The sequence below is a fragment of the Pezoporus occidentalis genome, unplaced genomic scaffold (assembly GCF_034315485.1).
Source record: "Pezoporus occidentalis ecotype Australia unplaced genomic scaffold, CSIRO_AGI_Poc_V1 ctg123, whole genome shotgun sequence".
Taxonomy (NCBI): domain Eukaryota; kingdom Metazoa; phylum Chordata; class Aves; order Psittaciformes; family Psittacidae; genus Pezoporus; species Pezoporus occidentalis.
In genome coordinates this window covers 818,822-831,903 of record NW_026913027.1, presented here as the reverse complement: position 1 = coordinate 831,903, position 13,082 = coordinate 818,822, and the positions used below count along the sequence as shown (strand labels likewise).

The 13,082-nt window shown below is 35.3% G+C and overlaps 1 protein-coding gene across 2 annotated transcripts in view; it reads right to left on the bottom strand.

The window, feature by feature from the left end:
- The window catches only part of TENM1 (teneurin transmembrane protein 1), an 845,211-nt gene that overhangs the window by 636,453 nt on the left and 195,676 nt on the right, over positions 1-13,082 (bottom strand). Inside the window, exon 3 of one of the 2 annotated variants that reach the window (XM_062607456.1) lies at positions 12,800-12,891. The gene's annotated coding sequence lies outside the window, so the exon portion shown is untranslated. The remainder of the gene's footprint in view (positions 1-12,799; positions 12,892-13,082) is intronic. The other variant, XM_062607455.1, reaches the window with a different exon arrangement.

The following is a 13,082-nucleotide window of genomic DNA, read 5'->3' as shown; positions in this document are numbered from 1 at the left end:
GTTTGATTACCAGCAGCTACCACATTTGTAATCACTGCAAAGCAGATGGAAATCATTCTTTTACTAAAAGATCATGCAACTTTAAAGAGAAGCTTAACCCCATAAGTAATTTTTAAGGAGTAACAGCAGATTGAGACAAGGCCACAGATGACAAAAATGTCTCTCAGGTTACATTTAACCTGATTAAACAAGAACTGTTTGTCTTTACCCCCTCCCAAAAACCTTTTTGGAGCTAAGACAACAGATGTTTGTCACTACAGCTAGTCACATGCTGCAGTTTCTCTCTGGTGAACATATTTTGGAAACAAGCTAATGAGGTGATCTGCAAGCAACATGTTTGGTCCCCTTTGGCTAATATTTTATTACTGATGTTGTTTACCCTTCATCATTAGGCAGAAACAACCTGTAATTACTTTATCCTCTAAAAATGAATTGAAAAAAAATATAGAATGTTTTATAGAAATGTACCTACAAAGTCAAATTTGCACAAGTATCCACAGTTCTCCATAAAGACAAAATTGAGAAATTAGATGCTCAGAAACTGAATTTTCCCATAAAAATTTGAAGTACTTTTCTTTGTATATTTTGCTAACATTGCAATCTGATTTCTTCCCATCTTAATTCTCTCTTCTACATTATGCTTCTAGAGTGCACCTTTTACCAAGTTCACCTATCAATAACTATAAAAGTTACAGCAATATCTCCAAAGCTTTGTGCCAGAAGAGTTTTTGACAGATTCGGAACTTCTCATTGAGAAGTGGAAATTTTCCAAGGGTATACTCCTCTTCCAATTATTTCCAGTCATTACATAAAAAAGTAAACTCTTTCATTGTGTTGGCTGCTGTCATCAGGTGCCAAAATAAATTCTAATTGCATCATTGAAGACACATTTGCATTTACTGGCCCAGACAAGTATCTCTGCTTTCTCCATAAGCCACAAGACTGAAAATTGACCTAAAATTTCTAAGCACTCCTGGCATAGTGGAGGCCTCAAAAATTTAAGAAGCGTAGCATTATATATGATCTCTAACACATATTAGAAATGATAAGATTGTGTTAAAAAATAAAACCAAACTAGCCTTTATCTGAGGTAAATATTATTACATTAGCAAAGAGAATTCTAACAACACTACAGATTGTATGGAAACGCTTTCCTGGAAACTTCACACAGTTTCAGCTTTAATTAGGCTATTCATTTCTGTACTCATCATGACAAGAAAGACAAAGAAAGACACAAACGTAAGAAACAACAGGAGCAGTAAGTGAATCTAGATTCTGCTGCTTTTTTTGCTAATGACTTACTGTGCTTTTCTTTAATGAGACATTTTTGCATTTATATCTAGTCAGTTAAAAACAGAATAAAGAGGAGTTTCAAACACTACATTTGCCCTTGACTCACTCTGCCAAATTTTGTAATTTTACAAACACATTTCTTTCCAAACATCTCCCTCTCCTTAGTTGCTGAGTGAAGCGATCAGACATAAACCAGGCAAACTGAAAAAAGTCTTTCATTTGTGATACTGCTGCCATTTGTAACAAAGGCAGGGTAAAGACTGTTGGACAGAAATATAATGCTTATGTAGAAGCATTAACTTTAAGTTGGATATCAATAATTTTCCATTTATCTGCAATGGGGTTGGAGAACACTCTTGAAATCAGAATAAAAATTTAATCTCAGTGGGACAGTTACTGTGATACTATTGAATGCAATGAACTGAGGTGCAGTTTTAAGAGAGATCAAACAAAAGCAGATTACTATGCACTTAGCTTCACTTCCATTCTGTACAACTTGTGTCTGGTGAAATCAGACAAAGTGAATCTGCAAAGTCTGGGGGACAAGACATGAGAGACGAGTGATGGCAATACCAACTGCATTCAGAGACTCTGAAAGTTGCGTCGCAAATCAAACACTTCCAGGTATATCTACAGAGCCTTTAGGAAACAACAGGATGGCTGAGCAAAAAGACAAAGTACATCACCATCCATGGAAAGACTTGGGCATTTCAGCATTTCCTATTATTTGTGTTTCTCAATAGTTTAAATTTTTTGAGTTTTGAGTTTAATTTGATATAAAACTAATACTTTTAAGAATGGGGCAGTTGAAAGGTTTCTCTGGAACCAGCTGCTCCACTGGTAACTGAAGATTTACAAAACATTACAGTCATTTATAGTGTTTAGAAACGAAGTACATGAAAATCACTCTCACTCATTCTCACATGGCAACATCCAAAGACGTGACTCAGACATTCCATGACTCTGCAAACTCCGGTTTGTGACACATCAATCTGGTATAGCTGCAACTCTGGAAATCACAAGATTATAGGTTACACTTGGACACTTAAAATCTGTCCTTGACCAAGCAGTCATGAAAGGAAATAAGTAGTCGCTAACACACAGTTGCTTTTCAGAGATCCTCACAGTGTGATGGCAACTGCATTATGGAGTACTAAAATACTTAGATTCTCACATACTTCCCTGCTCTGCAATTTGATGTGCCTATCTGTCCTCTGCATTGGTTTCATTTTGTGCTATGCAGCAGTATGGAATGTGAAAAAAATGGCTTCCAGTTAATAAAATTAGTTATTTAAACTAAAGAAAATTACTACATAATATGAAATAAGTGGGATAGGTGGTTTGATTGATTTATTGAGGAAACTGTGAGGTATTGACTGCATATACTATGAAGACAATTTAACACGGTTGATAAGACTGCAGATTAAAAGTACATTTGCAAAGAAAAAGAAAGGGAACCAGAACAGAACACCTATTGAAAAATGAAATTAATCAAGCAAAATTGAAATCGATTAACAATTAGTAATACTCTCAGGACTTAGTAAACTTCTGCTTAGGATGACAGAAATAGTCAACAGTTTCCATCAACTTAAGTTTAGGCCCTGAGCAGACATCTTGAAGTGAATGAGATTTTACAAGTCACCTAATCTTATACCTAAATGTACATTTGTGGCCTCCATCAAATACTCAAGAGACTCTGTGGAACAGCTAAGGAAGGAACATGTGAATTCATAATAAATGGTTCAAATCAATATAGATTTTAATAAGTCTAATATGCAAGAATGAAACTAATGTAAATTAAACTTTATTAACCTATGAAGTTCTAAAAGTCTGTATTTAGAGTTTTCTAAGTCAGCAACTTTTAAAGTCAAATAAAAGGGCTAGCATTCTTTTTAAACATAATTTTTTAGATCATCTTCTAATATTATTGAAAAGTGAATATTTTTAAATATTTCAAGTTTAACAAAGTCATTCACTTCGATGTACTGGCATTTACTCAAAAATGTTACTAATCCAAAGTGTGTGAGTGTGTGTGTGTGTGTGTGTGCAGAAAACTACAATTTATATTAGCAGGAAAAAAAGCATCTATCTTTTCTAATGGTCAATGCAAGTCATCTGATATTGATGTTTTGATTATTGACTGTTTTGATGAGAGCTTGGGTTCAAAAATCCCAGGGATTTTTAACCACTGACAGCATAAAACATGGTGCAACCACTTAGAGCTGCTTAAATAGTGCTGAGGCTAGGCAATAAAAAGTTAAATAAGAAATAGAGTTTGAGTTAAATTCAGATAGTACACACTGTTCTGTTTGGATTTTTAAGAAAAAGAAGCTACTAGATTGACCAAAATCAATATATTTATTGCTCCTAGCACAAGGATTTGCTGCATATTTCTGTAAACAAATGTAATCTAAACTGTTTTTAATTTAAACAGGTTTTTTTTTTAATGTTTCTTTCAAACAAAAAGTACAAAAGATCCATTTAAAACACCCTGCAGGAAAACACTGCAGCCTTTTCAAAATAAAATGTTTATCTTAAAGGGAAAAATTAACTACTTCGATATTTTGCCTTCTTTTCCATCCCATTTTTATTAAAACCATTTTCAAATTTAACATGGTTTGTGTTTATTTTCAGTTCCTCTACTGCTTTTGGGGTTTATCTTTTTAAGTTTAAAAGCAGGTGAAACTACCCTATGTCTGCATAACTCCTCTTGGATGCAGGCCAGCCAGTCCGATGTCTAAGACTAGGTCACCCTGCGAGGGCTGCCTAAATCCCTGCTTTACTTTGGCAACCAGCTTGGATGACATCAGTGCTGACCATAACATTTTGATACAAAGTCTTATCAAATAACAGCTATTAACTGATATATTCAGTTACCACATAACTGAAGCAAATTTCTATTGAAGCAAGTTTTTACTTAGGCAAGTGTTTTATTTTCTTTTTCTAAACATTCATTAATGTGATTCAGAAAAGAATATAGGAAAATTTTTAGTAACAGAAGAAATTATATATATTAATTGTTGATCTAAACAATCATAGATTGAATGCTAAATAACCCAGAAATGCTAATTCAAATCCACTTTCACTTCTATGCAGACTGCATTGTAATGAATGAGTAACAGACTCTCCTCCACAGAGCAATATATCACAACACTTGAGCCGTATTTCCTCTCTTACTTTTGGTCCAAAATGTGACTCCAAAAAGATATTATTAAGTTATAACACCTTAGTCATTTTCAAGCTCCAGGCACTTAAGATGCTGAATTTTAGATTACTTTTTTTTTATATTCTGCCTGTGCCTAGCTTCCTTACTGTATGTTATTAAAGCCGTTTGCTCCAATTTCTCCCCTGCTTATGACAGGAAGATGTAAAAGACTACATTCAATCTTGAAAAGATAAACATAAAACGAAACAGTGGAAACTACAAGGAAATAGTGGAAACTAAGAGCGCTGTACCAAGGCAGCTTACATCATGTGATCACTGAAAATACACTAAAATAAGAGCATGTGCCTTAACACAAGTCTGGCTCCGTTTCTTCTAGAAATACAACAGTTAGTCCTTGCATTTTCAGCTCCCACTAGAAGACCCTAATATAAAAGAAATTCCATAACATTTGTCTCATTGTACATTTTTTTTACAACAAACTGAAAGGTTATTCAGTATACTGAGAGCAGCATCGTCTTTTATTTTTGCTTTCTGCCTAAATGAAAAAGGTTTTCCCTGGGGAAGAAGGTTTAAAAATACTGGTTACTGACTAAAAATTTAGTGTGACTCAATCTCCATTCTCATAGATTTCACTGCTGACTTGTATCCTGGCAATACTTTTCTGTGCAACACTTTCTGTCCTTGAAAATAAGGAAGAATCTCCATGACTTAAGCGTGATTGTACTTGTAGGTAGAATTTGAGGTTGCAGTATGTAATCTCAGTGACTGTTCCAAAATAGATGGCATAGTTTAGATGGAAAAAAAGAAAGAAATATTAAAACGGTTTTTGCACACATCTATTCAACTAAGAAGCTTTAGATGCAATCATGTTTTGCTTGTTCCACATTAACATATATCTAACATTTTGTCAGATAAATTTCAGTGGGTAGAAGAGAAAAAAGGATTTGATCAAAAATTCACCTGAGAAGAACACTAACTAGTTTCCAGCCACTCTGCTGGCACAAATGGCATTTGCCCCACAGTGTGCCAATAACAGCACTACATGCTGTAAGTCCTGTTGCTTAACCAGGAAATGGCAAAGAGGAAACCATGAAAACAAACTTCCAAGCAATCAGCTTGTGCATACCTAGTAGGCTGATTTCATTCACTCTCATAATACTTCAGGAGAAATATTCTGAGCCATTAATAACACCAAAGGTAAGTAAAACTGATGATAACAGAACAGAGAAAAAACGCACTGAAAAAGTTCATTAAATGAAACACTAAATGGGTTGGCGCACCAGCCTGTATCAGTTTGAACAAGTTCCACATGGAAAGAGTCCAAAGCCCAGGCAATGGAGTGCCGTTCGGTTTGACTGGATTCATGTAGTCAGGTCTCCTGTTGATAAATGCAGCATTAGTCTGACATCACCCACTGCGATATACTGAGCTGCACTACCAAACAATTGTATCACAGCAAAGGTAAGCACTGACTTCTCCTTAAAGCTTACAAAGTAGTTTTATGTTTTTTCCTCAGAGCATTTGTCATTACTGGTTAACTGAGCCTGTCCCCCTTTGGATGCTCAGTGAAGCCTTTGAAAGGCATGATGGCAGAAGGTTGCTTCTTTAGGCCAAGGGGAATCTCTTGCCATTTTTGGAGTGCTGGTGACAGGGGCACAGCTGATTTTTGAGTTCCTCTTATGCTAACAGCTTACTTTTTAATGCCAGGGAAATCAAACATTGCAAGACAGAATAATAAAGCCACGTTTTCCTAGTAAGGGACTACAGTTAATAACCCTTCTCCACAGAGGTGGAAACCTTGGTATCTCAGATTCCTCCATGAAACAAGAGAAAGTAAGCAATCATTCGACACAAGTGACTATTTCAAATATACTTATTTTGTGTGTCCGCTGTTGGTACTACATAGCTGGTGGGGTGCTTTTTCAGACTAAGATTATTACTTAACAGCTCAGTGAAACCATTCTCCTATGCTGATATTAAGTGGGGGAAAACAAGTTTCGCTTAGTAAACTTTTAACATTTTCCTACAAGCTGTCTCTCGCCCCTTATCAGTGCTGACGTCAATATGTTCAAGAATTTTCTCTTAAATAACATGGAACAACCAAGGCAAATTATTTTTCTGCACTGCAAAAGCAAAATTGAAGATGTCAGCTCCTGTCTGTGTTCCACAAGCAGCTCATCTGGAAGATCTGATATGAAGAATTCTTTTTTAATGAGTAAGAGAGAAATGCTAATATGAATATGCTGTAATTACACAGGATAAAAATCTACCCATCCCAAGCTGTACAATGATAGATATATATATTCAGTCTATTCAGAGTCAGCTTAAAAGGCAAATGACTCCAGTAAAGTCTGTGTCATATAAAGGACAAGATACAGAAGAAGGAGGAGAGAAAACGAGTGCAGTAATCAATGTGATTACATATACATCTGGATTGCATTCAAACTTTTTTTCTGCCTTATAATACATTCACTTGCTCGTGCTATCCTGCTATGCTACACCCCATTTCAGACAAATAATAAAAACATCAAGAAGAATAATCAAGTAATTTAACTTGCAGCCATAGTACAAATCCCTGCCATGCAAAAAGAGAAAAACTGATTAAACCCATATATTGATAAAACAGAAGTTCATTAAGTGTTCAGGAAGCAGGTTGTTGAAGCAGCAGAGAAATTAGATGCCTGTATATTTCTCTACTCAAGGTACGCTAGAAACGCCACACATTTCATAAAACTGGACATTCAGTATTGTTTATAGTATTCTATAAACTGTTTGGTAAATAGTAAAGTAATTTCAGCAGAAAAATAGATATATGTGCTACAAAAAGGAAGTGTATCTAGTCTCCATGTTTCCATTTCAGTTTCATTGGCTTGATGATTAGTAGCACACTAATTGTGTTGACTTGAAAGAGTTACTCTGGATGAGAACCTTTGTATTTTGGGCTATTAAAAACATGCTCCAGAAAAAACTTCTCTGCTTACAATCCACCTAGCTTCTCGAAGGAGACAGAGGTATTGCTTAACGATTATAATCTTGCAGAGAACTCTAATGTTAGGTATCCCCTTAACTACTGGGATCAAAACTTCGAACATTGGTTTGAATTACTAGTATAAACATACCTACTTCTCTAGATACTAGTGAACGAAATGCCAAATAACATCAGACCCAAGTCATACCTAAATACCTACTGAAGTCAAAGAGCAAGCTTAGCGGCATCTTACTGGTTTCTATCAAAACAGCCCAAAGCAAAGTTGGTCATATTCCAGTCAACTACAGTAACCAGAACTGCACTGTTTTGTTATTTTAGTGCACTGAAAATGTAAGTAGAACAATAAAGGGTGAACACAACCTCTGCTTGCAGAATGTTCTTCAAATCCCACTTATTTTCACATAGTAAAATCCATCAACTAGTCAGGTTGTGTAAAGGTGAACAATTCATTATCTCCTATATACTGCCCTTGTATGGATTTTACATCCACCCTCTGCTGAGGACTCAACAGACAGAATATGTATGGTAAAACAAATACATAGTAAAAGGGGGAAATTCAAATATCTCACCATTAGGTAACAGAGATTGGTGAAGCTTGCAACGAATGGCATGTGGAAACAACTGAACTGTTGGAATCATACGATAAAAATGTAGAGTGTCTGGATAGACAAAAAGAGAAAGGAAAAGCAAATACAGAGCTTATCTTGAATGATTTTGAGGTGGAGTGACATATCACAAGCAAAGCAGTCATGGATTTGCAATAACAACAAACAAGTAAAAAGCTCTTATATTAATGGTAAAATAATAGAACAAAGACAAACAGAATATTTATTCTTGTTTTTCTATAGCTTGATTACCCATTTTCAATGTCACCTGATGACTTTCTGATCTCTAGGACATGGCATTCCGTATTCTATAGTATATGACAGAATTCAGATGAGCTCATTATGCATAAAATATTTTAAGGTGACTATGGAAACACATTTGTGTTGCTTGTATTGACCTTCTTTTGGAAATGAAAGCTTTTCATAGTGATCTCCATTAGAGAAAATCCAATGGAAGACTTTCAGAAAACCTTAAGAAACACCTCTGCCTTTATAGCAACAACCTTCATGTGGTTTCTTAGGAATTGTGAAATATGTCAGCCTGATGAATGCAGGATTTTTTGGCAACAGGTCTAAACATGGAGAGTTTATTACCAGAAAAAGCAGATATGGCTCATAGCAATTTTCATCAGCACATCTAAAAAAGAAGTTCTCATTTTGCACTAATAGATAGTAACCACTACACAGAGAAAAAGAATCCAACCATGACAAGCAACAGAATTCCTGCGCAAATCACAAAACAAAATTTTAAGTCTGTGAAGTGATCAAGAAAAATAAATGTTTCCCTTGTGACAGAGGTGCATGCATCATATGAGCACTGTTTTATGCATGCAGAAGGAAGAATGGTAGCACTGGAAAGGAAGAGAACACGATGACAAGAATACAATCTCTGTTTATGTAGTGCATTTTCACTCTTTTGACTAGTCTTTTGTCACCCAGTAGAAGCAAGGCATAACCTACAAATAGATCATGCAGCTATGCATATTTGGCTGAAAGGTGTGTCAGCTCGTATTTGTTAGCAAGTCAGCCAAGGGGGCACTTGTGGCAGAAGCGTGGGATGGGATCAGTACAGGCTACAGGCATATGTTAAAGAGAGTAAATCAGTCTGCGTGGGGGCAGTTTGTGTCTGTGTACAGTTCTGTGTGCAGTATGCCTATGGTAATGATGGTTTTTGCACTGCTGGTTCTCTGGTTTACCATTAACAGGGTTGCTCTAAGAGGTAATATACCTATATCCAAATTTTTAGAAATAATTCAGACCCCATTTTTACATTAGACTGGGTTCACTGAAACTTGAATAGGACAGTAGGAGAAGGTAAGGGGAAACAGTTATTTTGGATGATTTCTCTTCATCAAAGATAGCACATTTTCCCTTTTTAGAAATTACTTACAACAAAACAGTTGTCATTCATCATTTGTGTAAAATATTAGATCGTGTTTCAGCTTTTAGTTGTTCTGGTTATGCACAAATAATTAAAGAAATCAGAATAATAAGCAAAAAAGAACTGGAGAGTTTACTGGTTTAGGATGTGAGAGTTTTACAGCACCAAAGACCAATAAAGGAGTATATTTGAAACTTTCTAGATATTTTGTTACTATTTTAGGTCCAAATATTTGAAAATTGTGCTGATCTTACATTCTTGTTCACTCTCTTTCGAATTACATCTGTTTTCAATTTAAATTGTTTTTGTACATTCGAGCACTTTGCTTCCTTCAGTACATACAATAATGAATATAAAACCTTTGTCTTTGTGAGCTTGTAGTAAGGGGGCAATGATCCTCACTTCCCACTCACCTCACCCACAATTCCAGTAACTTACTCATATACTGCAGTGCTCCACAATTATGAAATCGAAGATAGTCTCAGGTTTATTTTTCAGTATGTATGGTAGCTAGTAATGTTTTAGAATTGTGTTGTTCCACAGAGATGCTTGTCCTCATGTGCACAAAGATGACAGCTCTTGTCATCTTCTTTTCAACTCTCATTTATCTTAAATCTCAGTCCTGGGCTGACCAATATGAGAATTTCATATTTGATTTTGATTTCAAATAGTAATTTCATAATTGCAAAACTTTGGGGAAAATTTGAAAAGGCAAAGCTGCCTTTAGCCAAAATTTCAAGGCATATTCAAGTATTCATACTGAATTTGAGTAACAGTTCTGATTCAAAGGCCATCTCATAACTTTTTAAGATAAAATTAATTATTTTTTAATTCTAAACATAAAAAATGTTTTATCTACTTATGAACCCCATGTCAGAAAAATATGGTCTGAATTTAGTTGTTAGGCCTAAGACTGCTTTTGTAGCTAAAATTACAAAGCAATATTTATTTTACAGAAGAGATGTATAGATATCAGAGCCCACACTTTACTAGATTCTTTATCAGGTTATCATATATACTGTTTCCTTCATGACACATCCCCCAGCCCCTTCACTTCCCATCTACCCTTCCTCAGTATATTTCTTGATACACGTGTTGCATCTAGACTTCTCATTTGCTCTTCAGAGCATAATTGCAAAGCTGAGGAAAAGAAATAAAAAATAATAGCAAAGCTCCATATGCAGCAATTCAATGCCTAGCAACCTGTGATAGACTGAAGGAAGAAATCACAAATTATCTGCAAGAGGCAGTTGGAACAAGGGCTTGGGGTAAACAGACACACAAACAACATGTCAGCCATGATAAAGAGTGTAAATTTGAACAGATGTCACTTCCAGAGCAGCAGCAGGCAGATTAAACAGAATTGGCTTTGGATGAAATCCAAGGAAGAGCAAGAAAATACGATGCTTTCGCCCTGAGCTCTGACAGAAATCTAGCCTCCAGAACCTCTTTTCTTTAGTAATCGTAATTGAGGAAGGCTGAAAACAGGAAGAGACTTCAAGAAAGCCAGTTTAAAATAAATGCATTTATTACACCTATATATTGTTCTGCAAATACTTCATTTTCAGGCAAAAAGAAGAAAAAACCCTATCTGCTATGAATAATAATTGCTAAATAAGTAGCCTTCAAGTTATAATAATTTATGGTAATACAGATTTCATCAACATGCTGTTAGTGCTTAATGAATCTAGGGCAAGTCTGTGAAACAAAAAATAATGTTGCAATTCTCCAAATTAAAGAATAGTCATTACAAATTTTTGTTGTACCTATTGTTTCTTGAATAATTCTTATTACTAGTGGTTTGTGCACTTATATTTTAAATGACTGTTTCTTCTTCCTTGGGCGTATCAGTTTATCATAAATGAAGTACACCAACAGAACAATTGAAAACCCGAGCGAAGGAATTCTCTATTTGGACTTCCCCTAAAAACATTCTAAATAAACTTTACTCTGTAATTCTGTTTAGTTACATCATTACTATAATTTGCAAATCCCTAAGAATGATCAATTATATCTAAGTCTGTAGCACATAAATTTGTGTGTTGGGATTGTTTTGGCTGGGGGCGGGGAGAAGGGGATGTGACAGTGTTTTGTTTGGTGTTTTTTTTCCTAGGAATGCAACGTCTCCTTGGCTTTGAATATCAAACAATGAAACAAAACTGTATTCCAGTGGCCATAAATTTAACGAACACATCACCAGAAGGGTTCTCGTGCATTCCATTCTCAAGTATACAATTATTCTCTCAATTTCAAATCATAAACCATTACTAAGCTTGAATTAATCCATCCTCATAATTACTATTAGTACCTTTAATTGTTAGAAAAAAATAAAAGAGGAAAACAAATTTTTGAGAAGTTGTAAAATAAAGAAATGCATCACAGAGGTAGAATAGCAAAACAACTGATTCTTCCATTATTATGACTGAAATTAACTCCACCATATGACTCAGGATTACGCCTTTGGTTCCTTAAAGAGACCTGATCTCAGTATGGCCCACAGAACAGCGTAACTATTTCCATGAAAGCAAAATGAATGCAGGTTATTAATTCTCAGATTAATTAATATCAACTTTCCTAGTTAATGCTCCATGTGGAAGCGATAAAATCACACACGTTGTTTAATATGCACAACAGATGCCATCTCCACACATCTGAATAGCATTTTCATATTTGTCAGTCAGTATTTCAAACTGAAACATCGCAGGGTTTTTCTAAGTCAATAATGCAAGCCTACAAAATTAAAATGCACTACTTGTGTCAAACACAACAAAATCATTGTTTGTTTATGTTTAAGGTGATAATAAAAAAAGATTAATGATGCTGCTGGTTAATGAAACAATCTGCCACAAGGCAAGCTGTAGAATATAGAGTGAAGCTCTAGCAACAGTCCTAAGGAAAACTTCAGCTTTCTCCCAAACACATTAATTTCTCCAAAAGACATCCTTTTACTACCAGGTGACATTTTTGCATGTTGATTTTCATGTGGTGCTTAAAGGTCAAACAGTTAATCTACCCCTGTAAGGAAAGTGCATTCCTCTGAAGAGATTTCTGGAGGACATCAAATCAATAAGAGTCATCAGACTCAACAAGAATAAAACCCTTCACTGCTCTCAAGACAAAAGCTTACATCAGTCCCAAAGAAACTGGATACAGCTCATGAAAAAAAAAATCAGACGTCACGCAGCATTAAAAAGTAGCAGCCTCTATAGTTGAACACAGATGTAAAAGATTTTTATATCATGAATTCAGAAGAAAAGTCTTATCCAGTGTGGAACCTGGAAAAGTATCGGTTTCATCATATGGATTCACATTGTATTTTCATTTCTAAGTAGTGAAACAGCAAATGAGGGAAAGATTGAACTTACCACAGTAATTGATAATTGAATTACCACTGGAGTTTTCTGTAGTGTGTTCCTCAGTTCTCAAATGACACGACACAAACCCCTCCACATTTCTTCTGGAGGTATAAAAGAGAAAAAGGGATCCGAAATGAGAAAAGCATAGGTCTAGCTGTACACTTCATCTTTGCTCAGTTAATTCAACCTAGTACACCCATTTCTTATCTTCTTAAGGAAACTGCCCCTTGTCCTGCATCCACTGGTTTAAGAAGCTCAGCAGGGGCACGTCAAATGAAAGCAAAATGCTGAA